This window comes from Chiloscyllium punctatum, chromosome 4, assembly GCF_047496795.1.
Source record: "Chiloscyllium punctatum isolate Juve2018m chromosome 4, sChiPun1.3, whole genome shotgun sequence".
NCBI classification, from domain to species: Eukaryota; Metazoa; Chordata; class Chondrichthyes; order Orectolobiformes; family Hemiscylliidae; genus Chiloscyllium; species Chiloscyllium punctatum.
In genome coordinates, this window is record NC_092742.1 from 114,112,108 (window position 1) to 114,134,069 (window position 21,962).

Consider the following 21,962-nt stretch of genomic DNA (forward strand, 5'->3'; position numbering starts at 1 on the left):
TGCCAGATTGCCAGACACATGAGGGGCTTTAAGAAAAAGTACTTAAATGATGGGCACTGAGTGTCAGAGTGCCTACTGTTGTGGGGACATTCTGTTTAGATACAATCTATTGGTAATTGTTAAAATTGACTTATCCTGGCTCCAGAGAAGTGTGCAGAGCATTATAACGGTCATCGAAGACGGTAACAAATTTCCCAGAGGTTACAAATCGTAAATGACAGAGTCGGCATGAGTTCTGCTGGTAAAGTGTATAAATTTATTCAGAATGGCTCCAATTTACTTTCAGAAGCAAGTGAGAGAAAAGCACATTCCTGAGGTCTTTGCCTTAGTCCAAATTTAGACATTCAGGAGAGCTGAATGGAGAGTTGGTGTTGGCAGTTGTCGTAATGATAGGCAAAACTTGTTTCACAGAGAGAGAGAGTTCACAGATGGAAAACTCAGCTTTGACATCACATCAACTGCAGGTCCTGATCCGTATCAGTAACATAAAAGGGGAAAGCAGCATTCCTAGCTCAGAGAAATCATTCCCATGTTAGGCAGGTTGTCGAATATTTAACCGGTCATGTGATCTGGGAAGACACCAATGTAACGGGACCAGGGCGAAGCTGTGTAAATGTGAAGAAATTTACTTACCCCTCTCAGTGGGACACTCACTGACACATTCACACTGGGGAGAGGCTGTTCACCTGCCTCACGTATAGGAAGGGATTTACTCGATCTTACAATCTGCTGAGGCACCAGAGGGGTCACAATGGATTTAGATCCTTCACCTGCTCCATGTGTGGGAAAGGATTCACTCAGTCCTCTGATCTGATGAAACACCAGCGAGCTCACTCTGGAGAATGACCATTCACTTGCACCCAATGTGGGGAGAGATTCACTCAAATGCACCACCTGCTGAGACCCCAGTGAGCCCACACAGGGGAGAGACCATTCAGATGGTCAGGGTGTGAGAGGGGATTCAGTGATTCATCCTGACCCCCTGAGACCCCAGTGAGCCCACACAGGGGGAGAGGCCATTCAGATGGTCAGGGTGTGAGAGGGGATTCAGTGATTCATCCTGACCCCCTGAGACCCCAGTGAGCCCACACAGGGGAGAGACCATTCAGATGGTCAGGGTGTGAGAGGGGATTCAGTGATTCATCCTGACCCCCTGAGACACCAGCGAGTTCACACTGGGTAGGAGCTGTTTCCCTCTCTGTGTGACAAGGGATTTGCTGAGACTTCAACACGACTGAGAGCCCAGTGAGTGCACACAGGGAAGTGGTCATCCCCCTGCTCCTTGTGGTGTAGAGTTCACACATCACTGCAGGACTCTGATTCTGCAGTTACTGTCCATCAGAGTCAGGAGTGGACCTTGTTCATGATGACACTGCTGGAGTATTGATGTTGTTGTTAACCACATTAACTGGGCTGGAGTTGACTGAATTTATATTGCCACTTTCTGAACCTCAGGATGCCTCTCTGGGCAGTAGGTCTCCACAAACAGCAATGTGACAAGGAGCAAGGTTTATCTGTCTTGATTTAAATTGTGATCATAGCACTGCTGTGTCACAGCACCAGGTAAAAGGTTAGAGTCCAGCCTTGGTCAACGGCCTATGTGGGGTATCCACATTCTCCCCATAATAGTGGGGGTCCCCTCCATGTGCGCTGGCTTTCTCCCACAATTCAAAGATATGCAGGTTAGGTGGATCGGTCGTCATAAATTGTCCACAGTGTTCAGAATTTACAGATTAAGTGAATCAGCCATGGGAAATACAGTGTTACAGGGATGGAGTGCTCTGGGCGGGATGTTCTTCAGATGGTTGGTGGGATTTGATGGACCAATGCTCTCCTTCCACACTGTAGGGATTATATTGTATGATTGAGGATAAAGAATATTCTCAGGGTCGCCTTGGAGGAGGAGCATGTGGGGTATATCAATGCTCTCTATGCCATTAGATAGAGGTGGGCACCGCAGGGGATACAGTGCATTGTCTCCACCGTCACCCCCAACCCCTCACCCCCAACTCTACTTTGATTTAGCCCCTTCCCACTCTGTCACTTGTAATGGTTTGTTTTGCCCATAATGGGCTTTGTTTGTAAATATTCAACTGATGACACTGGTGTGCTACGGCTGGTGATTATACGTTAACAAAAAAGAAAATAATGGAATAATGATGTTGATGGTGGGAAGGTTGCTCAGCTGGGTGAGATAACACTTCAGGGGAGGAGAAATGGGAGAACAATGCTTCACAGCTCACAGAACAAGAACTGAAAGTAGTTACATCAAACCAAAGGTTCAAAGAGGGAAGGAATATTTCCCTGGAGTTTGAGTAACTGAAAAGTGATGGGGTCCGGGAGTAGACAGGATTTTGTTTAAAGGGCATTTGAAATTTTAAAAACTGTTAAATGCAGATAGTTTCGATTCTTTAAGTTTTATTTCTTGTGGATTAAACTTGTACTTTTTAAAAAAAAAACAAATTCACAAACCTTGCGTTAAAGATAAATGTTAAATAAAATCCATCAAACCATCCCTCACTGAAAACAGAGGTGGAAGTGCAATCTCCTGCAGAATCCCTGCCCTGACTACTTCTTCCTACCCGGGCTCCATGGCTATATACATACCTGGGAGATAGCAGCAGGAGAAGGCCATTCAGCCTTTGAATCTGGCTCCACCATTCAATGGGAAACAGCTGACCATCCAGTTCAGTCTCCTGTTCCAATCCGCTTTCATGACTTCACCTTGAAGAACTAGATTTCAGTCCTCCTTGGGCTTCACTGCCTTTTATACCAGCGATGTTGATGTGTTATTGCTGGGTGTAGGCAGGGGGAATGTGATGGTGCTCTTCCTGGAGGACTCAGTGTCCCTCATCATCCTGCAGTAACATCAACTGGGTTTCAGCAACGAGAGATAGATCCCATTTCCAGGATATGGGCATCACTGGCTCAGCCCCACCACTAGGTACCATTGAGAAGATGGTCGTGAGCTGCTGTCTTGTACCATTCACAGTCCATTTGGCACAGATAGACCGACAATGCTGGGAGGGAGAGTGTTACAGGATTTTGGCCCAGTGATTCTCCATCTTTGGTTCTTCAAATGCTGGTTAACTTAATCACAATCTGGACATGATTTTGAGATTTCAGTCTGCAAATCTTCACCATCTAGCACACTGTATAAAAGGAATATGTACAGGTTAGAAATTCAGAACAGACTATTCTAGTTTCTCTGGAATATCTTTTTCCCCTTTCTTCCCCCAAAGCTGTAACCCTCCAGCCTACTTACTCTCTCCCACCATTCTGACTCTGCTGCCCCCTAATGTACACCCTCCCCATTCTCATGGAGTTGTTGATAAACAGCTCCATGCCACCACTTCCCATCCTGGTTAGACTCTGCACCCTTTCTGGGTTCACTTGCTTTCCCTTCAGTTGCTGCAAGTCAATAATGTAAGAGCAGAATGAAACAAAAGGAAACAGAAAGGGAGGTGGCAGATCCTGGACAGAAGAGGAACCTTCAGTCTGGGAGAATGGGTCAGATGCTTCCTTGTTTCCCATTAGTTTATTCTCAGCATTACAATGAACTGGGGATGGAGAGTGGTCCCACGAGGGCGAAGTGACACTTTGACCCCCTAACTGATCAATTCTACAAGCAGATACATACCTCCTCTAGCCAATCACAGTGTGAAATGCTTTCCCCTAATTACCCCAAAACATGTGCTCCAAAACACGCCCACATTCTGTACATGTACAGTGCCGGGTTTCCCCACACACTTGTGGATCCTGCCTCAGGAATTATGGAAGTTGCAGTCCCCATGAAGTCACTGGAGCCCTGTCTCTGGAAAGTGAATGAAACGTGTGGGATGGAAGGGTGTTGTGTATAGGATCCCTATGCTGACAGACAGGACATATGGCTTGTCACTGGGTTTTACTGGGACATCAGGTTAGACAACCCAATTTCTAACGTACGGAATATAGATTCAGTCAATTGCGGGGTGGAGGGGTCAGTAAGGGGAAGCAGTTTTAGGCAGAGGTGGCTCAGTGGCTCGCACCTCTGCCTCACAGCTTCAGAGACCCTGGTTTGATTCAAGCCTTTGGTGACTGTGTGGAGTTTACACGTTCTCCCAGTGGCTGCATGGTTTTGTTCGGTGTTCCAGTTTCTTCCCAAAGTCCAAAGATGTGCAGGTTAGGTGGATTCGCCATGCTAAACCACAGTGTCCATGCATGTGCAGGTTAAGCCATTAACAATGGGAAATACTGGGAATGGGTGAGTCTGAATTATAGGATTGGTGTGGACTCGATAGATGAATACCCTGCTTCTGCACTGTAGGGATTCTATTCTATTCTCATGAAGAAGAATGTACCAATCTCAATGTGTTATGAATCTGTGGAATTCCCTATTCAAAACACAGTGGATGCCAAGACAATGAGCAAATTTAATGGACAGATACAGATTTTTAATTTGCAATGGGCTGAAGGGTGTGAGAGAGAGAGAGAGAGAGAGAGAGAGAGAGAGAGAGAGAGAGAGAGAGAGAGAGAGAGAGAGAGAGAGAGAGAGAGAGAGAGAGAGAGAGAGAGAGAGAGAGAGAGAGAGAGAGGAGAGAGAGAGAGAGAGAGAGAGAGAAAGAGAGAGCAGGCAGGAAAATCCAGCTGAGACCGAGGTGAGCTCAATCATCATGGTATTAAATGGTGGAGTTGATTCGAAGGGCTGCATTGCCTCTCCTGTGCCCAGGGCTTATCTTCTTACGGTAATAACTGGAAAGCGGAATCCAAAACTCACCATCTTCACCAAAGGAGATTTTCGGAAAATGTAGGATAGTCAACTGGAATAGTATTCAAAACTGAGATAGTGAGGAAGCGTGTAGAAGATAATGATTTTGCAATTTTAAACTGAGGGGGAACAGTGATTTATGGTTATAGACCGTGTGGTACATTCACACTGTCCAGAATACTCTGTTGTGAATATCTATTCTGTAATTTATTACAAAGCCAAGGTCACTGATAATGAAAACCAAAACACCCAGGAAACATCGCCTCACCTCGTAATCTGACAAAAGCCGCGAGATAAATCTGGTTGAATTTAGAACACAGATGGAAAGCGGGAAGATTAAATCCAGTCCGAAGATCCTGTGCTAAAACAAAGAAGACTACAATAGGATGAGGCAGGAGTTGGTAATGTAGACTGGGAGCAAAGACTTTACGGTGGGACAGTTGACAGACAGTGGAGGAATATCAGAGCAATTTTTTGAAGTGTTGAGCAAAAGTATATATCAGTGAAAAGGAAGGACTGTCGGAAAAGGAGTAAATTGCCGTGGGTGTCTAAGGAAATCAAATTGAAATAGAAGGCATACAAATTGGCAAAGACCAAGGAGAAATTAGGAGATTAGATAAACTTCAAAAGGTCAACTGAAAGCTTGACGGGATTGGGTATAAAAAGTGATGAGCAGCAATGCCCAGGGACAGAATAGCAGTTTACACTGTTAGAGGGAAACCTATTGTTTGGTGAACATATGGCCTCTCTAATTGTTGAAGCATTTAACAGTTACCAGAGAGATAATCCTGATCAAATTAAAAATCACAGCACACTCCAGAAGCTTGTACTTCCAAATAAACCTGTTGGACTATAACCTGGTGTTGTATGGTATTTAACTTTGTCCACCCCACCCCAACCCCGGCTCCTCCACATCAGAATCCTGATAGAGAGCCCCACGGAAACTGAAGTGCCTGTCAGGTACTTGAGAGAGCCACGGGGCTGTGGGGGAGGGGTGTGTGGTTGAACCACAGAGTTGAACTGAACTAGACTTTTTAACTGTTGTTGCCAGGGAGATAATCCTGAGAGACAGCCTCTATACAAAGTCACAAATTACAAAGGTAGAAGAATGGGAGCCGTACATCGGACCTGATGCTGCCTAAAGGCATTTTGCACATAAAATACCCAGGTAACTACCATGTCTCATCAATAAAGACTCAAAGAAGACCTCTCGGAGTTCTGTGCCTTGTAATTCCTATCCAGCATGGTTCAGGAAGATGAGGACACAGCAGTCAGTCTTCACAGTGGAGAACACGAAGAACATGCCAGTAATTGATAAGGAGATTGAGGAAGGGGAGGATCTAGAAACGACCATTATCATGAAAGAGTTAGAGCTGGGCAAACTAATGGCGCTAAAGGTAGACAAGTCTCCTTCCCCTGATGGAATACATCCCAGGATACCAACAGAGTTCGTGGGAGAAATAGCAAATGCACTTAGTTACCGCATCCTACAGCAGAGACAGGCCCTTTGGCCCAAAATGGCCAATGCCGATCAGAATGTCCATCCACACTGACCCTATTTCCCTGCACTCGGCTCATCTTTCTCTGACCCTTTCCGATCCATGTATTTGTCCAAATGCCTTTTACATGTTGATCGCGTACCCGCCTCAACCACTTCCACTGGCAGCTCATTCCATATACATACCACCCTCGGTGTAAAACAGTTGCCCCTCAGCTTCCCTTTTATTCTTTCTCCTCTAATTATAAACTGATGCCCTCCAGTCCTTGGTTCCCTGGGAAAAACACTGAGTGCATTCACCTTACCCATGCCTCTCATGATCTTATACACTTCTATAAAATATTCCCCCTCAGTTTCCTCTGCTCTAAACAAAAAAGCCCTCACTTGTCCAACCTCTCCCTGTAACTCAGATCCCTGAGCCCTGGCATCATCCTTGTAAATTTCTTCGGCACCTTTTCCAGTTTAATAACTGAAACCTACACTGCATTCATCACATTTCCAGTGTTTCCCCACGGCATTGGAACAGACATGACAACGCCAATGGATTACAATCAATGATTGATAATTTACCCCGTAACAACAATCCCATTTTCATAGCTTTTTCCATGATGCAGGAATCCTTTTGTCTTTCTGGTTTCATGGTTAATTGTCCTCATACAAAACCAGTGGCTTAACTGTTCCTGGGAAATGTGTCATGATTTTTTAGACTTTCAAAAACCAATGAAATCTCTCTCCACAGTCCCCACGCTAACATGGACTTCACTGTCTCAGTACTTTGTCCCCAGTCACACTAACATTTGAAATATTCGTCCACGGGCAGAATGCACACCTTTCCATCCAGATAAGGTCAATGATATTCAGATCGGCACGGATCAAGTAACTATCAAAACTGAACATGAAGTTCAATTTGAAATTCTCAACTGCAAATCCCCCCTTTCAGTACTGCACAACAGAGAAAACAGAAAGTGCTGGAAATCCTTAGCAGGTCGGGCAGCGTCTGAAACGCTGACAGATGCAGGAAATATTGCAGCCTTGAAGAAGTGGTTAGATTATCACACCAGGCACGTGCGCTTGATGGCCAGTATGTAGAAGATGGGGGCATTGTGTTCAACAGTTTTATACCAGAGACTCTGACCTCATTTGATTCCATGTTTCTCTGTGATTCCCTCTTTTCGGAAGCAGGCAGGAGTGGGAAGCAGTGGAGAATGTAAATGATGGGTGATCTTCCTAGTGCGAGGATTCGTGTACAGGAGCAGGAATCCCTTTCTGGAAGGGCCTTGGTGAGACCACACCTGAAATACTGTGTATATCTTTGTTCCCCTTTCCGAAGGAGAGCTACCCTGGTTATTGAGAGAGTAAAGGAGGGTCACCAGCCTGAGTCCTGGGATGTGGAGATAGTTATGGGCTGCAGCTACTAGAAATCAGAGTTTATACAATGTAAATCTGGGGAAGTGCAGCAGGTCAGGCTGCATCACAGGAGCAGGAAGGTTGATGTTTTGGGTCAGAACCCTTTGTCAGCCCTGATGAATAGTCCTGACCCGAAATGTCACCTTTCCAGCCCCATCGTATTCATGCTGGTCATCAAGCACCTATTAATTCTAGTCCCACGTTCTGGCACTCAGCGTGTAACCGATATTGTAGTACCTGGTGTGATCATCTCAACACTTCTTCAAGGCTGCAATGTTTCCTGCATCTGTCACCATTTCAGATGCTGCCCGAACTGCTGAGGATCTCCAGCACTTTTTGTTTTTATTGTGGATTTCCCCCATTTTGCTCAAGCACTTAGAGTCAGAGAGCTGTACAGCTCCATATTTTGCTGACTATAATTCCTGGGATGGCAGGACTGATGGATGAAGAGGGACTCAATCCTCATTTCATCCTCCTTCCCTTTGACTTTCTGAGCCGCTAACTACATCACTAATATTCTACCTCCCATTCCCTGTCCTGAATCTGACCCATCTAAGCCTACACTTTAGTTCCCATCCCCCTGTTAGACTGGTTAAAACCGCACCAATGGCACTGGCAAAAGCCTTCACCAGGAGATTTCTCCCAGCTCTGCCCAGGGGTAACCGGTCAGGCTGGTACAGGACCCACCCAGAAACGGTCCCAGTGCCTGAAGAATCTAAACCCTTCTCTGGTTCACCATTTCGCCAGTCACACGTCCAGCTGATCTATCCTCTTATTCCTGCTCTCACTAGCACATGGCACTGTGAGTCAGTCTGACATTATTTTATTTCAGGAGCTACATTTTACTGTATCCCAGATCTCCCTATATCCAGCTTTCAGGACCTCATCCCTTTGTTTAGTGATGTCATTGGTATCGGTGTGTTCCACAACCACTGACTTTCCCCTCCAGCTCCAGAATGTCCTGTAGCTGCTCCATGATAATCGCGGATCCTGGCACGAGGGAGGTAACATACCATCCTGGATTCATGTCTGTGGCCACAGAAGTGCCTGCCTATACCCCTGATTATTGAATCCCCTGTCACTATAGCCCTGCCACTGTCTTTCCTCCGGTTCTGTGCAGCAGAGCTATCTGTGGTATCATGAACCTGGTTGTTGCTGATTTCCCGAGAAGCAACTCCACGCATTCACCCCCAACAGAATCCCAAGCAGGATTCAGTATCTTTTTGAGAAGTGGATGATCACTGGGGATTCCTGCACTGCCTTCCTGAGCCTTTTATTTGGTTTGATGGTCACCCATTCCCTTTCTGCCTGTGTAACCCTCACCTTGCAGTGTGACGAACTCACTAAATGTGCTGTCCAATACATTCTCAGATGCTCCACAGTGAGTCCACTCATAACTCCAGGTCTGAAAAGCAGTTTCCCAGCAGCTGCAGGTGGGCCCACTTCCTGCACACAGAGCCGTCAGGGACACTGAAAGTATCCCTTATTTCCCACATTGTACAAGAGGAGCACACCACGGGTCTGAGGGCTCCTGTCACAACGTCTCTCTAGATTCAGCTAATTACTCCCATTAAGAGAATTTAAAAGAGCTTTCAACCTTCCTTCACTTCAAACATTTCCATTATATATCAAAAGCCCTAATCTTTACTTAAGCTGATACATTATATTTTAAAAACTTAACAAATACTCTGCAGGTATCACTTACAAATTGGCTGTTCCCATTGGGACCATGTGAATTTCTCAATGGCCTGAACTAAACCAGAGTTTCACCTTCAACTTCTTCCTGTCTCATCTCCCTCTGTTTTCACCCAACTCCAAAACACACTCATTGAGTCAAGCAACACTCAGTGCAGCCCTGTCATTTTCATTGTCTGCTCACACCTACACTGCCCTCAGCCTCCTGTCCTGTTCCAATGCATCTCAATGGGAGCTCAGGAACTGCATCTCATCTTTCAGCTCAGCCCTTTGTAACCCCAGAGTCAACATGGACCTCAGCAGTTTCTGGATGAACAGACAGTTGTCAGAACCTGGAACATTCCACCTGAAAATGTGCTGGAATTTGAGTTCACAAAGAATTTTAATGAGAATTTTGCAGGGTGTTCAAAATTAGGAGTTTACAGGTTAACATTATGAAGTGAGTGACTGGGACTAAATCTGACAGTTCCTGCAAAGAGACTAGGTATAATCTGGATAGATCTGTTTCCACTCAGGCCAAATCGCCCATGGGGGATTCAACCACAAATGTGAACATCTTACTGCATTTTGCTTTACAAAAGTATTGAAGATATTTTCCCAGAGACAGAACAGACAACCCTTTCTCCTTCCACAGTAAAATGCTAATGATATTCAGATCCTGATAACTCCGCTGTTTGCAGAAATCTGCTTTTTTGAGATCCCGTCCTCAATTATTCTCATTTAATATCCCATAAAGAGAATTCACAAAACAAATCTCAGCCAGTGCAGGATGAATTGGAAAGACAAATATTTCTCTGGTATGTGTCTGCTGTGTAAATGCTCCTCTTTCAAATCACCCCTCCCCCACCCAGGAAGAGGACATGTCCATGCACCTTGCTGTACCGTGCACCCAATAAAAATGGCGGCCATAACCCAGGACCTATCACTGACTGAGGCCCACAGCCGTTTTCCCATTTGCTGTAAACATGGGACCAAGAGTTTCTAATTCAGGACTAACCACCCTGTACAGACGTGTAAATAAAACCTCCCAGTCTAAACTAAATCATTTTCTCCCGGTTTCCGCTGCCGCTCCCCCTTCCCAGTTTCCGGCTCCTGCACACACCAAGGACCATTCCGGCTCCAGTGACCCTTCCTCAGAACCGATGGCAGCTGGGAAAATTAGACTCCCTAGTGTGGAAACAGGCCATTCGGTCCAACAAATCCACACTGACCCTCCGAAGAGTATCCCACCCAGACCCATTCCGCTACTCTATTATTCTAAATTTCTCCTGAACAACGCACCTCACCTACACATCCCTGAACACGACGGGAAATATAGCTTGGCTAATTCACCTAACCTACACATCTTTGGACTGCAGGAGATAGGGTAAAAGAGTAAATAATAGGTGGGATGGAGCGACCCTTCAACAACACGGCAACATTTACTCATCTCCTCTCCCCTGACCTTATCTCAGATCCAACCCTCCAACTCAGCACCGCCCTCAAACTGTCCCATCTGTCCATCTTCCTTCCCAATTATTCACTCCACCCTCTCACCATTACCCCCACCTGCATTTTCCTATCGCCTTCCCAACTACCTTCCCACCAGCCCTACACACCCATCCTATTATCTGTCCTCTTCCCCACCCTCACATTCCTGAAGAAGTGCTTAGGCCCAATATGTCAATTCGCCTGCTCCTTGCATACTGCCTGATCTGCTGTGCACATCCACTGCCACACTTTAACACAAGCTGGAAGAACACCACCTCATCTTGTACCTGGGGTCCCTTCAGCACTCTGGTCTCAACATTGGATTCCATAATTTTAAGTCCTAAGTCTCCTACGTACTAGTATCCTAGCCCCCATCCCATAGACCAGGCCCTGTTATCACATCGCCTGCAATTACACACTACCTATGGTTAGTCACTAACAATCTCCATAAACAGCTATTTCACCCTCCCCCAGCCAGATCGTTATCCACTCCTTTGTCCAACTGCTCCCATCGCATTCTTTGGAATCTATCCCCACCTATCATTTACACCTTAACCCCTACCTTCTGCATATAAACCAACATTGTTTCTCAGGAACATCAGTTCTGACGGAGGGTCATTGGATCAGAAATGTTAACTTTGACTTCTCTTCACAGATGTTGCCAGACCTGCTGCGCATTTTCAGGATGTTCTGGTTGTTGGTTCTGATTTACAGCATCCGCAATTCCTTTGGTTTTCATTTACTGGGAGTTGGTAATTCAGGTCCAGCAGCCTACATCGTGTGTTTATCAACCCACCCAGTCCACAAACTCAATTTCTCTCCCAGTCTCTGCTGTCTCTCCCACTCCCTTCACACTCACTGGGTCCCCCCTCACAGTGACATTGCACCTGCACAGCTCATGGTCACGTGTTGGCCTGCTGGCCACACCCCTCATTCACTCCCATTGGCGGGAGGATTACACCAACTCCCCTATTGGTCTGAAGCTGCCATCAATCAGCCAGGTCCCATTGTGACTTCAGTGGTCGGAGGCTGAGGGGTGACCTCAGAGGTTTATAAAATAATGAGAGGCGTGGATGGGATACAGTGACAAGGCCTTTTCCCTGGGGTTAGGAAGTCCAGAACAAGGGGGCATAGGTTTAAGGTGAGAGGAGAATGATATAAAAGAGACCCAAGGGGCAACTATTTTCATGTGCGTGTATGGAATCTACTGTCAGGGAAGTTGTGTAACTATACAAGCTGTCACCATTTGAAAGGCAGCTGGATGGGTATATGAATAGGAAGGGCGTAGAGTGATATGGGCCAACTGCTGCCATACAGGACTAGATTAGGTTGGGACATCTGGTCGGTGTGGACGAGTTTGACTAAGGGGTCTGTTTCCTTGCTGTACATGACTGTGGCTCTGCCCTGGGATGAGCTTCATCATTCTTTGAGTGGGGCAGTATCACAGAGCACAGAGGCTGGCGGCTATTCAGCCCATTGGGGCTGTACTCTCTCCATCTGGAGATGCTGCCAATCTGCCCTTACTCCACTCCTATTTACCAGTAGCCCTCCACATTTATCCTCAAATAGTTAAATTGCAAACCTGTTTTGACAATAACAAAAGCTGCATCCAGCTGTGATTCAAACTGTTCCAGATGCTCAGAACCTACTGAGTAAAATAACCTTCACATTTTTAACCTGCATTATTTGCCAATTACCTGAAAGTAGTTACTAAAATTTGTGACAATAATTTCTCTCCGTGTTTCAGTAAATTAAATATCCTGGAAACAAATCTGTTTCTGGTTGAAGTCACTGCTTAACCTTCTCAGCTCCAAGAAGAATTGTCAGGCCTTTTGCTAACTCTCCATAAAAGAGAAATCTATCTTAATTTGAATTTAATTTGAATTTATTAGTGTCATAGAGAAGCACAGCACAGAAACAGACACTTCGGTCCAACTCGTCAATGCCGCCCAGATATCCTAAGTTAATCTTGTCCCATTTGCCAACACTTTGCCCATATCCTTCTAAGTTTCCTAAACACATACCCAATCAGATGCCTTTTAAATGTAATCGTACCAGCCTCCACACTTCCTCTGGCAGCTCATTCCATACACGTACCATATTCAGCTTGAAAACATTGCTCTTTACATCGCATTTAAATCTTTTCCCTCACACCTCACGTCTGTGCTCTCTGGTTTTGGACTCCCCTAACCTGGGAATAAGACCCTGGCTGTTCACCCTAACCATGACCTTCACGATTTATCAACCTCGAAGGTCACCTCTCAGCATCTGATGCTCCAGTGAAAACAGCCCGAGCCTATTCAGCCTCTCTTTGTATGGGTCAAACCCTCAACCCTGGAAACATCTTTGCACACCTTTTCTGAATCCTTTCATGTTTTATAATATCATTCCGATAGCAGGGAGTCCAGGACCGAAAGCAGAATTCCAGAAATGGCTGAATCAATGTCCTGTACAGCTGCAAAATAATGTCGCAACTCCTATACTCAATGCACAGACCAATAAAGGCAAGTATACCAAACGCTTTCTTCATCACCCTGCCTATTCCACTTTCAAAGAACTATGAACCTGCACCTCAACGTCTCTTTGTTCAGCAACACTCCCCAGGCCCTTCCCATTAAATGTATAAGTCCTGCCCTGATTTGTTTTTCCAAAATGCAGCACCTCACATTTATCTGAATTCCACTCCATCTGCCACTCCTCAGCCCAGTTGATTGAAGTCTCATTGTACTCGGAGGTAACTTTCTTCCCTGTCCACTGCATCTCCAATTTTGGTGTCGATGTAAAGTCACTAATCATAGCTCCTATATTCACATAGAAATCATTTATATAAATGATGAAAAGCAGTGGACCCAACACCAATCCTTACACCATATTGCTCAGCACAGGCCTCCAGTCCGAAAAGCAATCCTTCACCACTATCCTCTGTCTCCAATTTTCCAGCCAATTTTGTATAATTTGTTAACCAGTCTGTTATGTTGAACCTGTTGAACATCTTTCTGAAGACCAAGTTAGTGATTTCCATGCACAAAGCCATGCTGACTATCCCTAATTATTTCTTGCCTTTCCAATTCCATCCAAATCTTGTCCCTGAGAAGCCCTTCCAACGACTTGCCTGACTTCAGGCTCACCGGTGTATTGTTCCCTGGACTTTCTTCACCACCTTTCTCAAATAATGGCGCCCGTCTTACAGCACCTCACCTGTGGCTATTGGTGATACAAATATCTCAGCGAGGGGCCTGGCAATCACTTCGCTAACTTCCCACAAAGTTCGGGGACACACCTGATCAGGTCCAAGGGATTTATTCAGCTTTATGTATTATCAGATATCCAGTACCTCATTCTCTGTAATATGGACACTTGTCAAGTTATCACTATTTATTTTTCCAAACTGTCTCACATCCACATCCTCTTTAAGTAAAAGCTGACATAAAATCCTCCCACCTCCGATGGTTCCACAGACAGCCTTGCTGATCTTGGAGGGTCCCTAATCTCTGCCTGGTTACTCTTTTGTCCGAGGTGTATTTGTCGAATCTCTTTGGGTTCTCCCTTAAACCTATTTCCCAAAGCTATCTCATGTCCCCTTTTAGCCCTCATGGTTTCCCCCGACTGTACTCCTACTGCCCTTTTACTCCTGGAGGGATTCACGCAAACCCAGCTGTCTGTACCTGCCATATCCCTCCTTCATTTTCTTGACCAGGCCCTCAATTTCTCTCGACAGGCAGCATTCCCTTCACCTCCCAGCCTTGGCCTTAACAGGAACATACTGTCTGTGTACTCTCATTGTCGCAGGCCTATGGATGCAATGGCAGATGAGGACAGAGAAGCAATCATTCTCAGTAAAGAGGTGGTGTTGGGAAAGATAACAGCCTAAAGGTAGATGGGTCGTCTGGCTGTGATGGAGTGCATCCCAGGGGACTACAACAGAAGGCAGAGGCTAAATAGCAAACGCACTCGTGATAATTCACTAAAATGTGCTGGACTCTGGGACGGTTCTGTCAGATTAGATAGCTGCAAATGTGATGCCAATATTTTAAAATGGACCTGTTAGCATAACTTCTGTAGTGGGGGAAATGCTCGATCTCTCAAGGAAGAAATAGTGAGCTATCTGGATAGAAATTGTCTCAGAGCAGACACAGCATCGATTCATGAAAGGTAGACAACACTAAGCTGAGTGGTAGAGCAATGTGTGTAGAGGCCAATGTAAGTCTGCAGAGGGATACGGATAGGTCAAGTGAGTGGGTAAGGGTCGAACAGATGGAGGACAATGTTGGGAAATGTGAGGTCATCCATTTTGGTCGGACTAACAGCTAACTGATGAAATGGTGAAACTTGCAGCACGCTGCTGTACAGAGGGAGCTGGGTTTCCTTGTGCATGAATCACAGGAAGTTGGTTTGCAGGTGCAGCAGGTAAATAAGACAGTGAAGGGAATATTGTCCTTCATTGCTAGAGGAATGGTTATGCTGCAGCTGTACAGGGTGCTGGAGAGGCCACACCTGGAGTACTGTGTACAGGTTTGGTCTCCATACTTCAGGAAGGATGGACTGGCACTGGAGAGGGTGCAGTGGAGGATCACTAGTTTGAGTCAGGATTTCAGAGGGTTGACGTATGCGGAGAGATTGAGAAAACTAGTTCTATACTCATTGGAATTTCGAAGTATGGGGGGTTGGATAGGAAAAAAGTTGAAATTATGAAGGGATGTGAATTCCACTGGGGACGGAGCAAACTAGGGAGCAGAGAGTCAAAATAAGGGGATATCAGATTTAGGACTGAGTTCAGGATGGACTTCTTCAGATAAATCTGTGAATCTGTGGAATTTGCTGCTGAGTGCAGCAGTTGACGTTATCAACTTGACTATCGTTAGGTCAAAAGGTAGATTTGTGAACAGGAAAGGAATTAAGGGTTATGGGGAGAGAACAGGAAAGTGGAGCTGAGGCCATGAAAAGATCAGCCCTGATCTTATTGAAAGGCAGAGCAGGCTTGAGGGGCCAGGAAGCCTACTTCTGCTCCTCTTCCTTATGTTCTTATGTTCCCACTTTCCAGCTGTCCCTTTACCTGGGAATAGCAAAGAAATATTGAAAGTTCTCGCCTTGTACCGTCAAAATTCGCCTTTGTCCAATTTAGAACACCGTTTAGATCTGGTTTAGTATTTTCTGTAACTATTTTAAAACTCGTAGAATTATCAGATAATCCTGAGAGTGTGGAAGCAGGCCATTCGGCCCAACACATCCACACTGACCCTCAAAGCCTCCTACCTTAAACCTGTAACGCTGCATTTCCCATGGCTAATCCACCTGGCCTGCACATCCCTGAACAATATGGGAAATTCAGCCTGGAATATCCACCCAACCTGCATATCTTTAGATAGTGGGAGGAAACCACAGCAAACAGATGAAACCCACGCAGGTAATAACAACAAGGTGATCATCCCTTTCTTATTTCCCAGGTCAACCTAAATAACCTTGCTGGACGTAATCTCAGAATATCCTCCCTCAGCACAACTGGAATGCTACCCCTAATCAAAAAGGACACTCCGCCTCCTCTCATGTCCCCCTTTCTATCCTTCCTCTTGCATCGATACCCTGGAACATTACGCTGCCCGTCCTACCCATCTCTGAGCAACGTTTCTGTAATACCCATGATATCCCAGTGCCACATTCAAAACCATACCCTGAGCCCATCTGCCTTCCCTGTCAGGCCTCTTGCATTGAAGTAAATGCAGTGAAACTTGTCAGTTCTACCTGGTTCTGTGCCTTGCCCTTGCCTGCCTTGACTGTCTGACTTCTGAACTGTACCAGCCTCAGACCTACCTCTTTTCTCACTATCTCCTTGAGTTTACCCACACTCCCTCACTGGTTTAATGACTCCTGAGTATCACGAGCAAATCTCCCTGCCTGGATATCAGACACCTTCCAATTCAGGTACAATCCATCCTTCTCATGCACATCAACTCTACTCAAGAGGAGATTACAATGATCAAAAGATGTGAATCCTTCTGCCCTACACCAGCTCCTTAGCCAATCATTCATCTCCTCCATCCTGCTATTCCTAGTCTCACGAGCATGGAGCACCTGGAGTAATCCACATATTATGACCGAGGACCTGCTTTATTATATTCCAGGCTAATTTGCTATATTCTCTCATCAGGACTTTATCTTTTCCCCTTCTTATGTCATTGGTACCAATGTACAATGACCTCCCACTGGTCATTCTTTCCTTTGATAATATTCTGCTACCTGTCTGAAACATCCTTGACCCTGGCACCAGGGAGGTTCCACCCCAATCTGATGTCTGACTATCAGCTGCAGAAACAGCAGTCTGTGCCCAACTAGAAAGTCCCTTATCATCCTTGAGCGTTTGGAATCTGATATACCTCTCATTATAGTGGAGTCAATCTCAGTACCAGTAACTTGGCTGTCAGTGCAACATTCCCTGAAAGTCTATGACCACTTACATTATCCAAAACAGTAAACTTGTTTGAGATGGGGATATCCACAGGAGACTCATGGCTGAAAAGTTGTGTTGCTGGAAAAGCGCAGCAGGTCAGGCAGCATGAAAGGAGCAGGACGTTTCGGGCATAAGCCCTTTTCTAGCAAAACATTTTTCAGCTCTGATCTCCAGAATCTGCAGTCCTCACTTTCTCCACAGGAGACTCCTGCTCTACCTTCCTCCCTCTCCTACCTTTCCGATAGGTAACCCATCTACCTGACTGTATCGGCAGTTTTTCGGCCTGAAACTGCTACCTATCACACATCCCGACTCTTGTAAATTCATCATTACCATTAAGCACCGCTCCATCTGATCCATGTAATCCAAGAGGATTTGCATCACTTCCTGCAGGCTATCATCAGGATCATTCAAACTCCCCCTACTCTCCTCCAGGAAGTGCACATCACTGTACGAATGGCCATCTCTGCACCTTAATCTGTAGACCCAGAAAAAGGGCAGAGTCTTACAGCTTTACAGAAGACTACTCTCGAATACATTAGAACCTGTATTTTATATTTAAAACATTCAACCAAAAGATCATAACAGAGGCACTTAAACTAGTAAACACTCACCCTACTGAATGTTGCGGATTTTAAAAAGTAAAGCAGAGTAAGATTTACCTTTTAAGAGACTGAAACCCACTGAGCTGATCCCCGGCTGCGAGTCACAGACATACAGCACGGAAACAGACACTTCAGTCAAACTCGTCCATACCGACCAGATATCCGAACCTAATCTCGTCCCATTTGCCAGCACTTGGTCGATATCCCTCTAAACCCTTCCTATTCATATACCCATCCAGATGCCTATAAAAATGTTGCAATTGTACCAGCCTTCATAACTCCCTCTGGCAGCTCATTCCATAAACGCAACACCGTCGCATGAAAAAGTTGCCCCTTAGGTCCCTTTTATATCTTTCCCCTCTCACGCTAAATCTATACCCTCTAGTTCTAGACTCCCCCACTCCAGTGAAAATACCTTGTCTATCTATCTGATCCATGCTCATGATTTTAGAAACCTCTGAGATCACTCCTTAGCCTCTGACGCTCCAGGGAAAACAGCCCCAGCCTATACAGCCTCTCCCTATATCTCAAACCCTCCAACCCTGGCAAAATCCTGATAAATCTTTCGTGAACCTTTCAAGTTACACAACATCCGTGTGATAGGTGGAGAACAGAATTGTGCACAATATTGTAAGAGTGGCCAAACCAATGTCCTGAACAGCTGCAACATGACCTCCCAACTCTCTTCCTCAATACTCTGACCAATAAAGGAAATCATACCATATACCTTCACTATCCTATCTAACTGCGCCTCTACTTTCAAGGAGCTGTGAACCTGCACAGCAAGGTCTCTTTGTTCAGCAACACTCCCCAGGACCTGACCATGATGTGTATCAGTCCTACTAAGCTTTGCTTTTCCAAAATGCAGCACCTCGCACTTATCTGAATTGAACTCCATCTGCCACTCCTCAGCCCATTTGCCCATCTGATCAAAATCCCATTGAAATCTGAGGTAACCTTCTTCACTGTCCACTACACCTCCAATTTTGGTGCCATCTACAAACTTACTAACTATACCTCCCATGTTCACATCTAATTCATTTATATAAATGATGAGAGGTAGTGGACCCAGCACCAATCCTTGTGGCATTCCACTAGTCACAGGCCTCCAGTCTGAAAAATAATCATCCATCAGCACCACCCTCTGTCTTCTGCCTTTGAGTCAGTTCTATATCCAAATGGCTACTTCCGTGAGATCGAACCTTGCCAACCAGTCTCCCATGGGGAACCTTGTCGAACGCCTTACTGAAGTCCATATAGATCACATCTACTGCTCTGCTCTCATCACTCCTCTTTGTTACTTCTTAAAAACCAGATCGAATATGTGACACATGATTTCCCATGCAGAAAGTTATGCTGACTATCCCTAATCAGTCTGTGCTTTTCCAAATACACGCAAATCCTGTCGCTTCGGGCTCCCTCCAACACCTCGTCTAGCACAGCATCTGTAGTTCCCAGGTTTGTCCAAACCGCCCTATTCACCAAAGCCATGTCCTGTCCCCTTTTTGCCTTACTGATTTTATTCTGAAGTATGCTCCTGTTGCCTTTATACTCGAAGGATGTTTGTGATTTTTGGACTGGAATAAATGCAAAATATTACATCTTGGTGAAACTAACGAGGGCAGGAATTACACTGATTAAAAGTTTGGCCTCGGATAGTGATTTGAAACAAAGAGACCGAGGGGTTCAGATCTTTGAACTATGTGTCACATGCAGACAGGGTGGTTCAGAAGGGCTTTAGCACATTTGCCTTCATTGCTCAGATCTTTGAATATAGGAGTTAGGACGTTATGATGAGGTTGTACAAGATGTTGGGGAGGCCTCTTCTGGAATACTGTGCCCAGTTCTGGTTGTGCTGTTATAGGAAGGATATTATTAAATCGGAGCAGGTTCAGAAGAGATTTACCAGGATGGTAATGGGAACGGAGGGATTGAATTATAAGCAGTCTGGATAGGCTGGGTCCTTTTTCACAAAAGCACAGGAGGCTGAGGGGTGACCTTATTAGAGGTTTATAAAATCCTGAAGAGTTTTGGTAATGTCAACAGCAGGTGCCCTTTCCAGGAGGGGGCGCGATTCAAGATTGGGGACATACTTTTTAAAGTGAGAAAAGGAAGGTTTTAAAAAGAAGTTCTGGATTTTATTTTTTGTTTCTGGACAGAGAGTGGTTTACACGTGGAATAAACTTGCAGAGGACATGGTAGCTGTGAATACAATTACAATTTCAGGGTGGCACAGTGGCTCAACGGTTAGCACTGCTACCTCTCAGCGCCAGGGACACAGGCTCAATTCCTGTATTGGGTGACTGTCCATGTGGAGTTTGCATATTCTTCCCCATGACAGCGTGGGTTCCTCCAGGTGCTGCCGTTTCCTCCCACAATCCACAGATGTACAGGGGAGGTGAACTGGCCGTGCTCAATTGCCCATAGTGTTCAGGAATGATTGAGTTGAGTGAATTAGTCAGGGGTAATTGTAGAGCAAAAGGGTAGGGGAATGGGATTCTAATAGGAAAAAAACATTTGGACCTGTATATTTGGAGCCATAGAGAATGCTCGGATGGACTTAGACCAAGTGGAGGCAGATGAGATTAGTTCAGTTCAAATTTATGGTCGACACGGACTGGTTGGACCACAGGGTCTGTGTCGATGCTGTGTAACTTTATGACTCGTTATCTCTATAAATTCCTCTATGCTTGGAACTCTCCCTATCAGTGCCACCTCATCCAGCCTTACAAATCCTCCTCACCTCTATAATTCCTCTCCAGCCTCAAAATCCAAAAATCTCTATCACAAATATCTCTATCTCTGTAACATCCTCCATCCTCACAATCCTTTCCAACTTGCATCTCCTCCAGCTTCATTATCCTCCCCATGTCTAATCCCCTCCAGTCTCTCAAAGCTCTGCTATATGTGCCTTTCGTTATTTCCAGCTTTCAGGATGCCCAATGTTTATTTCTCACTTGATAATAGCCCTTTACAATTCCTGCGCTGAGCTTCTGAATTTCCTCTTAAACCTTTGCGTCTCACTTTCCTCCCAAGAAAATCGACCAATCACATGTCATCTATTCTAGAATCACCTTTTCTGACCTGATGTCCAATGGAGCCGGTCATATTCTTATAATAAACATCTCAGCGGTCTACAGAACAGGAAAACGCTCTGGTGGTCCATCGAGTCTGTGAGAAAGAAAACTACCACCGAACTATCCTCATCTATTTTCCAGTACTTGTGGAAAAGTGTCATCTATCATGGCATAGCAAGTGCACACTAAATACATCTCAAATGTTTTGGGGATTTATGTCTCCCACCCTCACAGACAGTGAGGTTTAGTGCAACTGGTGCTCGATGATGACATCACCCACAGGAACACAGAGCAGCTGGGTCTGTGCAAACCAGAGATCGCCCACAAATTGGGAAGGTTGGCAGGGTCCCTGAGAGGGGGCACAGGAGAGTTACCAGGATGGTTCAAGGAATGGGGGATTTTAGTTGCAGGGACATGGGTGTTGTTAATACATATCAAGAATATCCATCTATAATAGATGGACTCTCATTCTCAACCTCTCCCCTTGCCTGGGCTGTGGTAACCTTCAGGTTAAACCACCACCAGACATCTCTCCCTAATAAGAGAGCAGCCCTATGGTCTGGTAGGACAATACTGACTTTACCTTTTACACAGTGATGCCACTGTGCACCGGGGGTGGAGAGAGGGAATGCTGAAGGTGGTGGATGGGACACCACTCAGGCACAGTGCTTTGTCCTGGAGGATGTTCGCTTTCTTTAATACTGCTGAGGGCTGCACTGATGCAGGCAAGTGGAGAATGTTCCAACACGATCCTGATGTGTGCCTTATAGAGAGCAAACAGACATTGGGGAATCAGGTGTTTGGGAAAACAGATTGTTCTCCTTGTAGCAAAGGAAATTGAGGGGAGCTGAGAGACAAGTGCTTACAAAACATATACATCAGGATGTTAAACCTTACACTCATCAACTCATCATAAAAGGATTACTGGACACATATTGAAGATTTCGGGGAAATTTATTGACAGGACGGTTTGATTCAAAGGAGAATTTTTATGCAGAAAATGGAATTGAGCTGGAAA

At 45.4% G+C, this 21,962-nt stretch overlaps 1 long non-coding RNA gene across 6 annotated transcripts in view; it reads right to left on the reverse strand.

Annotated features, from left to right (window-relative positions):
* The window catches only part of LOC140476630 (uncharacterized), a 48,551-nt gene that overhangs the window by 15,491 nt on the left and 11,098 nt on the right, over positions 1–21,962 (reverse strand). For 3 of the 6 annotated variants that reach the window (XR_011960534.1, XR_011960538.1, XR_011960533.1), the window contains exon 5: positions 2,608–3,152. This is a non-coding gene — a long non-coding RNA (uncharacterized lncRNA). Of the gene's footprint in view, positions 1–2,607; positions 3,153–5,015; positions 5,109–17,595; positions 17,741–21,527; positions 21,708–21,962 lie in introns of all 6 variants that reach the window. The other 3 variants (XR_011960535.1, XR_011960537.1, XR_011960536.1) reach the window with 3 other exon arrangements.